This window comes from Coenobita brevimanus, chromosome 55 (assembly GCF_032717465.1).
Source record: "Coenobita brevimanus isolate Jiangsu-jjx chromosome 55, ASM3271746v2, whole genome shotgun sequence".
Lineage (NCBI taxonomy): Eukaryota > Metazoa > Arthropoda > Malacostraca > Decapoda > Coenobitidae > Coenobita > Coenobita brevimanus.
The window spans coordinates 50522594-50531142 of NC_137008.1; positions in this window are offsets into that span (position 1 = coordinate 50522594).

Below are 8549 nucleotides of genomic sequence, written 5' to 3' on the forward strand. Positions count from 1 at the left end.
CTGGTTGCGAAGAAGTGCTGTGGAAAGTATGTTGAGTCATAGTATTGTCTCTTTCTTCTTCCGAAATAAGCTGCAGGAGGACACATATCTCTGCTTAGTTAAAATGAATGAGGCTTTTTAGCAGTCAGTCTTTTTTCTTAAGCCACTCTACTTTCTACTGTACTTCCGTTTCACACCTCGCCTTTTCTATGACTGAACCATGGTACTTAATCTGCTCTAAATCAGTCTCTCTCTCTCTCTCTTTTTCTTTTAATTCACCAACACATCAGTCACAACGGGAGCCACCATCTGTCTCAGTGGCCATCACTTTACTTTCATATCCTTTCAGGCATTACCGCTCACAAACCTAGAGCTCTGACCAACTCCACAGAGAATTCGGTCCCTGTCAGCAAGCATCACAGCGTCATCCGCATACTGTATATCAAATTTGAGTTGTTCCAGCCCACCACAATAAATCTTTCAGTTCAGTGACGCTTTTATTTTCTCTTCTGGAGCTTTTTTTTTTTTTTTTTTTTTTTTTGAGGGCTAGATAAAGACTTAATTAGCCTATACATTTCTTGGGAGGGGGATCCTTCGAAGCTAAATTAAAACGACGAATGTTATTAAGATTGAACAGAGAGAGAGAGAGAGAGAGAGAGAGAGAGAAGAAAAAAAAAAGAAAAAGTCACTGGACTTAAGAAGAAAATCACCAGCATCAATCTCTTCACTGCTTAAATATTTTTCTCCCAACTCCATTCTTTAATGCAAAATATTCAGTAACTATAGGGACGTAATACTCCCTTGTCTCTCTCCATCACTGACACACAACCACTTACTCAAACATCCACTTAAGTTACCAGTCTAGATGATTCGTTACCATCATAAAAATTAAGTGTCCGGAAGTCCACTTGCACACCACACCGGCACACGTGTAACACCTATAATCCCTTCCAGTTATTAGCCTGTCCATAAAAGCTGTTAAAACGTCATACTCCATCTCACTTGCTTTCTCTTCAGTCGTCCTTGTCGCTGTTATTGATCCACACATCCTCTACCGTTCCGGAAATATCCATTATCACAACCCAACAAACATTCAAAATTTATTTTTAATTTTACCTCACTTTTCTTCCATTCATCTTGCCATGTACTCATTATAATCAGGAAACTATTTAATGTGTGTTAGTTTTATTTATTTTTTTTTTTGGTTCAATGGTTTCCACAGCCATTAATATTGTAAGGTTACAAGCACAATCCTTTTTTCACTCGACTGGCACAGCTCCACTCATCCAAGCTTCGTGACATTTCCATAAAAAGTTCATTGCACTATCTACACCCACTGCGTCTTAACACCTCTGGATATACCTCGTCAACACCTGCCGCCTTCCTATTGTTCAGGCCTTTCACAACACTCCTCGCTCGTGCCATTGATACATTCTCGGGTTACATGATTCCTTCTCTGTGCCGCCATAATCTGTTGTGTTAACTGTTGCTGTTATCGTTTCGTTTCCATTCATTACATAAACAAACAGCTTCAAATCTGCCCTCTTTCGTTCGCTAATAATTCTTAGATATTCATTTTGTATATTATCCCAAATTGATTCTTACGCCCGTCTGTGTTTTCCGTGCATATATATATATATATATATATATATATATATATATATATATATATATATATATGACGGTGTCGGTAAATGTAGTTATTGTGTATGTGTAAAGAAATGCAGTATTTGTTGCAGATTTGTGTTTGCAGTTGTAAAATGGTTTCAGATCAATATAACTGCACATCAGCTATACTCGTAAATTCTCTTTGTTCATAACAACGAAATATATTACTGGATGCTGTATCTTTTTTTAACTCGGAGTGCAGCTTAATTAACTGAACATTTCTTAACATTCAGGATATGCCATTCATATTATAGAACCACAAAAGTATACTGATTCACAATACTGAACGACATACGTAAAAGTAATCTGAAGCTGTGACTTTGTTTTTCTGTGCTGAACATATCTGGTTATGTTCTGGCTTGTAAAAAGGGAAAGAAAGGTGTATTATTTATAACGAGTATGTTTATGTTATCCTTTTGAGAGAGAGAGAGAGAGAGAGAGAGAGAGAGAGAGAGGTGTGGCGGGTAACTGAGAGTTCTGGTGTTATGGCAGTGGAGAAAGCGTAACATCTCAAGGTTAAGGAAGTGCACAGAGAGAGTTGCGAGAGGAATGGGATTCTCACCGCACATTTACGATCAACTTCTGTTCGCAACTTATAATTTCTGTTTGAAGGAAGGACAGGGAGTGTAAAATTAGCCAGGAAAACATAAAACAGACGAGGAGAGTGTTTTAATCTCACCTTAAAAAAAGAAAACAGTTTTGGAAATTATTGCGAGTGTTCTTGGAGGAAGGAAGAGGGAGGGAATAATACACAAAGATTTCATGCTGTAATTCATCCTACAAATAAAAATCTAAAGTTATGAGAATGATTATAAGTACCATCCTGAATCCTACCCTCGAGACGGGAAAGGAGTCAAGGGAGTTACTTAAAAATATATAATTCTTCTCGGTTCTAGTTTTAATTTTGTTGAGTTACTGTATTTAGCTTAAGTTACCCCTTCAGAACTCAAGGACATGTTTTTCTCTATATTCTTGTTATCCAGACGATTTTCCTCAGCTTAGGAGAGATTCTGAGAGACCCTTTTGAGACTTGGTAGGAGGAAAGTGAGTTGCAGTATCTCTCTCTCTCTCTCTCTCTCTCTCTCTCTCTCTCTCTCTCTCTCCTTGGTTACGGTAATTACGCATAATTTTCTTGAGTAATTAAGTTCAGTTAATCCCTTCAACCCGAGTATATATGTTCTTGCTGTCTCGTGACGATTTTACTGTGTTTGGATTAAGAAAGATTAAGATGGGTAAAGACAGATACTTAAATAGATAAATAGATAGACAGGTACTTTGACAAACAAATAGACAGACAGACAGACGGACAGATAGATAGATAGATAGATAGAACTGACTTCGAACTTGAGGGGCTGGATGCTGCTTTCATTAACCCCTTCAGTACTAGATGTCTCCCCCCCCAAAAAAAAAAAGAAATCCTATGTTGGTAGCAAGAAATGAAGACTTTCGAGGGTTGATTGAGTGTGTGTGTGTGTGTGTGTGTGTGTGTGTGTGTGTGTGTGTGTGTGTGTGTGTGTGTGTGTGTGTGTGTGTAACCCAAGGTGTGGGATGATGGGATGTATCATGATGGGGGTGTAACCTGATATGTGTAAAGGTCAGGTGTGATGCTTGCTGTTTTGGGTGCATTTGCGTGCGTTTGCGTGCATCTAAGGTTTATGCTTGGCGTGTGAGGGGCCCTGAGGTTAGTTTGGTCTGTGTGGTTTGTCAGCCGTGATTATTGACGCGAGGTTTAGTGTGTGGGATGTTATCAGTCAGCTTTTTTTGCTTGCAGTGTGAAGGGTTGAAGTATGTGGTTATGGGTTTTTGTTGCGTGCGGTTCAAGAGGTGGTGGTATGTTATCTGCGAGCTTTTGTTGCGTGCTGCGTACGGAGAAGTAGCTTGTGACTTATGACTCTTATTTGCGTGCGATGTTGTTATATGTGACTGTGGGCCTTTTTTTTTCGTTCGGTGTATTGAGTGAACGTGTGTTGCGTGCAGTGTATGGGGTTGCAGTATGAGATGTGAAATTTTTGCGTGCGGTGTAATTGGTTTAGTGTGTGATTGTGAGTCTTAGGTGCGTGCAATGTAAGCTGGATAGATTACTGAGCATTTGGAGTGGCAGTGGAGCTTTCTTAACACGACATTCATTGGGATTTATCTTCCATATTGCACCAAAACAGCCTTGTATTTTATTTGTGCCATTATATATCGACACACTTCACATTAATAACATACAAGAATATACTTAGGACCAAAGTATAAAATAAATAACTAAGGAAAAGGTGTTACGATGTCAGTGCCATAAAGTGTGCGACACGTATTGCTGAAGTGAAATGTGCAGAATGAATCGCTTGTAAAAAAGAGCAGCGTAATCTCCATAGCCAGTCAGAATGCGTCCCTTTGTTGAGAACGGTATAAAGGGTTGTCTATGCGATAAGGTGCGCGTCCCCTGAGGTGGAGGGGTCCCCGTGCGCGCATGGAGGAGGGCAGATAGTGATTGATAGTGTGTGGGTGAGGGCGGGTGACTGACCTCCCAGACCACACCGCTGCTGAGGCTCCTGCTTCGCTTAGGGCGGCAGAGGCACTGTGTTGTCGCGCGCTGCCACACACACACACACACACACACACACACACACACACACACACACACACACACACACACACACACACACACACACACACACACACACACACACACACACACACACACACACACACACACACACACACACACACACACACACACACACACACACACACACACACACACACACACACACACACACACACACACACACACACACACACACACACACACACACACACACACACACACACACACACACACACACACACACACACACACACACACACACACACACACACACACACACACACACACACACACACACACACACACACACACACACACACACACACACACACGATCATATATTGTAACAAGTCGATGCACAGATGCAGAGTTGTATGTGGACACACACACACACACACACACACACACACACACACACACACACACACACACACACACACACACACACACACACACACACACACACACACACACAGATGTAGAGTTGTATGCAGGCATTGCTAATCATGTTCACACCTCGCATTTCCTTCAATTAAATGTGATCATACCCAGATTAACACCTGTAGTATGGCTTGTGCTGCTTGTAGGGACGTCTTCATGTGATGGCATCGATGTAACCAGGAGGCTGCTCTGCCTAGTTATGCGGACGTCTCTCAGCTAGGTTACTTTCCTGACCCCAACACAAAGCTGTTTTACCGTAGAAGGAAAATTTAAGCCTACAGTCCACTGGGTTCTTTATTTCGGATGAACCTGGGACATCAACACTAAAACCGGCTCGAGCGTCGGGAAATTTAAGCTTAAATGAGGCTGTTATAGTTGATTAATATAATTATCTTGTACTTGCATATCTGTGTAGAATTATTTTGCCTTGAAGCGTTGAAAGGTATTATTTTAAATAAGATTTCTTGCGCTACGTTCTTTTAATGTAGGTGGGAAAATGAGGTTGGGATGAAATGATGATGACGAGGAGGAGGAGGAGGAGGAGGAGAAGTGAAAGGAGGGGGTGAAGGGGAAGTAGCGGGAGGAGGAGGAAGAGGATTATGCTACACAGGTGTTTTAGTGAAATGGTAAAAAATTTTTAATTATTCAGATAAATGACCAAGCTGTGTTGCCGAATCCATAGCTTTGTCGAACTACGGTGCTTTTTATTACAGATGATGATAATGACGATGATGATAATGATGATGATAATGATTCCTGTACTACTCCAGTGAATCAATACACCATTTTAAAGAATTCCAATAAATATCCCACGACCTGTCGCCGAATGCTGCTCCTGTCGAACCGCGGTGTGCACTTTGTTGTTGCTGTGGTGGCTGTGTGTGTGTCATTGACCCTCTCGGGGTGGGGTAGGGAAAGCTGCTAGGTGCGCTCAATATGCCTTAACTGAGCTCATGTCTATCTTTATGCATTTTATTTATTATTATTATTATTATTATTATTTTTTTTTTTGCTCACGTGTGTGTTTATTCATTCATTTCTTCATTTAAATTATTTCTTGTGCTGGTGAGAGACGTCTTTTGGTGGCTGCACGGAAATTGACCGGTAACTCCCCTGCCTGGTTTTACAAACGTCCCTCAACTCCCTCCATATCCCCGCGAAGGAGGATGGTGCATTGCAAGAACAGGGCAACTTCTGTCAGCAGTCCACAGGGTTCACGCTGAGATAGGCCTGGGATTGCTTCTGTTTAGTCATTTTTTAATTATTACTGAATATCCATTAATCCTTAGTTGACCGTATGTCTATATTTATCCAGTTTATTTATATAATAATTTTGTAGTTATTTTTAGTTATCACCGAATGAGCATTAATTCATAGCTGACTTTATTGAATCATTTTATACTGTAGCTTCCCATACACATTCTGTTCTGTACATGGTTTATAAATTATTATTCATTTTGTAGCTTTCCATTCGCGTTCAGTTCAAAGAATCGCCCACACTGATGTCAGGCGTGATCTCATAGATGTGGGAAAGTGCCGGGAAGTGCCTGATGTCTTTCACCGCAGATATTTCTCTCTCTCTCTCTCTCTCTCTCTCTCTCTCTGTAGGTTTTGCTATCATCGCACTTTTTTTCTGTGAGTTTTTTTTTCTTCATTTTTAACTGTATGACGAAGTGGGAAATTTTAACTATGGGTGGATAGATAGGCAGGCAGATAAACAGACAGTTGGAGAGATAGACAGATATAGTGTGTGTGTGTGTGTGTGTGTGTGTGTGTGTGTAGTTAGAATACTCATCCTCTGGTGTAATACGGGGAATATTTATACAGCATCCCAGTGTTCGGTGGTGGGTTGGCGTGATCATGCGGGGTCGTGTGAGGTGCATACGGTCCCGCGGTACGAGAGCGGTACAGGAAAGCGGTCCAGCGGGGGCATTTTTTTGGTCCATACGCTCGCTGGTATCGGACGCTTCTTAACATCTTTGCAATTTGCTTCTTTGATATTCTTTCGTTTTGTTATTCATGTAGTTTGGATGCAGTTTGGATTAGTAGCTCAAGAGGATGGGCTGCTGAAGTGTATGATGTACAGTAAATCACTAAGGAAGAGGTGTTACAGAATTTCCATAGCAACTGCAATTCCTCATTGGCCACTTCAAAGATAATGGTTCTTTTTTTTTAAATTTAGCTAATAGCAGATAATTATGAGAGAGAGAGAGAGAGAGAGAGAGAGAGAGAGAGAGAGAGAGAGAGAGAGAGAGAGAGAGAGAGAGCAGGCCAAGGTTCACTGGGGATGTTACAGATTACCACGCGCTTCTTTCTCTCGTTCGTTCGGCTGGGACACTGATAAGCACTTCCTTGTTACACTTATTTCCGTGTCCTTTTCAGTACGATGACAGTTCGCAATGTGTGGGTAAAGCATCCCGCCATTATATTCTTGCTGCCTCCAGACGATTTTATGAAGGCTATTTTAGAGGGTAAAAAATAGATTTAAAAAATGGATATATAGCTTTCATTAACTGCATCTTTGTTAGAGGCCAGTATTAGCTTGAATATGAAATTGTTTGGTGGAACGCTGTTTATTTTCCCTCCTGGCTCAAATGAAACGCGAACCCGGTGGACTGCAGGCTGAAGTTTCCCCTCATCTTGCAGTCCAACGTCCTCCATTCAGCGGGTAAGAAAGCTGATGAGGGACGTTTGTATAACCAGGCAGTTGATCCGCCCAGTTATATCAGTGCCACCACGTGAAGGCGTCCCTCCCCAGCACCGATGACCTGAGTAAAAGTGAAAGATACGTCATCGGAGTGAAGGGATGTATAACTTAACTCCATATATCCGCCATTCTCACTTTTAATGTCCTGTGAAGAGCGTAGGGGCCCCGGGCTGGGATACTACGAAGAATTAGTAGCTGAGGAAGGGGTGCCAGTAAGTCTCGGAAGCTCACTTTACGACGGATGAACACAGGTGTGGTTGGCACTGAGGGAGATGTGTGGCATTAGAGGTCTGTGGCACAGTAGAGGGTCATACGGTAGCACACACACACACACACACACACACACACACACACACACACACACGGAGAGAGAGAGAGAGAGGGAGGGAGGGAGAGAGAGAGAGGTGAGTGGGGAGGGAGAGGACACTACCTGGGATGATTAACACATGGAATGTTCTATGACCATACGATTTCACATATATATATATATATATATATATATATATATATATATATATATATATATATATATATATATATATATATATATATATATATTTATTTATTAATATAAAGTTTTCAAGGGGAGCATGAAACACAGACGGGAATTAAAAGAAACGATAACCGAAAGTATTGAAAAAAGAAAGTAAATAAATAAACGAATAGTGCATCGCAGAGAAACAGGGAGACGCTTTATAAAACTTCAGCGAGAATATTCAGACTAGGGAAGTTAGATTACAGCCTTCACTATAGCCTTCACTACAAGAATTCCCCCCTGGGTTAAAGAAAGACGTTCAATGGCGGCGAGATTGGTATGGAAGGCAATATAGTTTTATGACCTCCCAGACCTTCTATGAACTGTTTATTGCCAGACTCGCTCGTTCGGATTACGCCTTCACTCATCAGTTATGGTTTGCCAGTAAATTTTAGTTGAATTACGAGAGGGTACTTTCGGCCTCTTCTTCCGGTACTTTCCACATTTCTTTGGATCGTTCTGTACCCAAGGGAAGAATGAGGAATAAAAAACGTAAATGAATTCATGAAATTTCGTTATGCCACACAGGTCACCATAATTTATCACCAAGGAAATAAAACCGCTTCAGCCAGATGACCTCATTGTTTTAAAATCTCATCCGTGCTGTCTCCAGATGATCTTACATA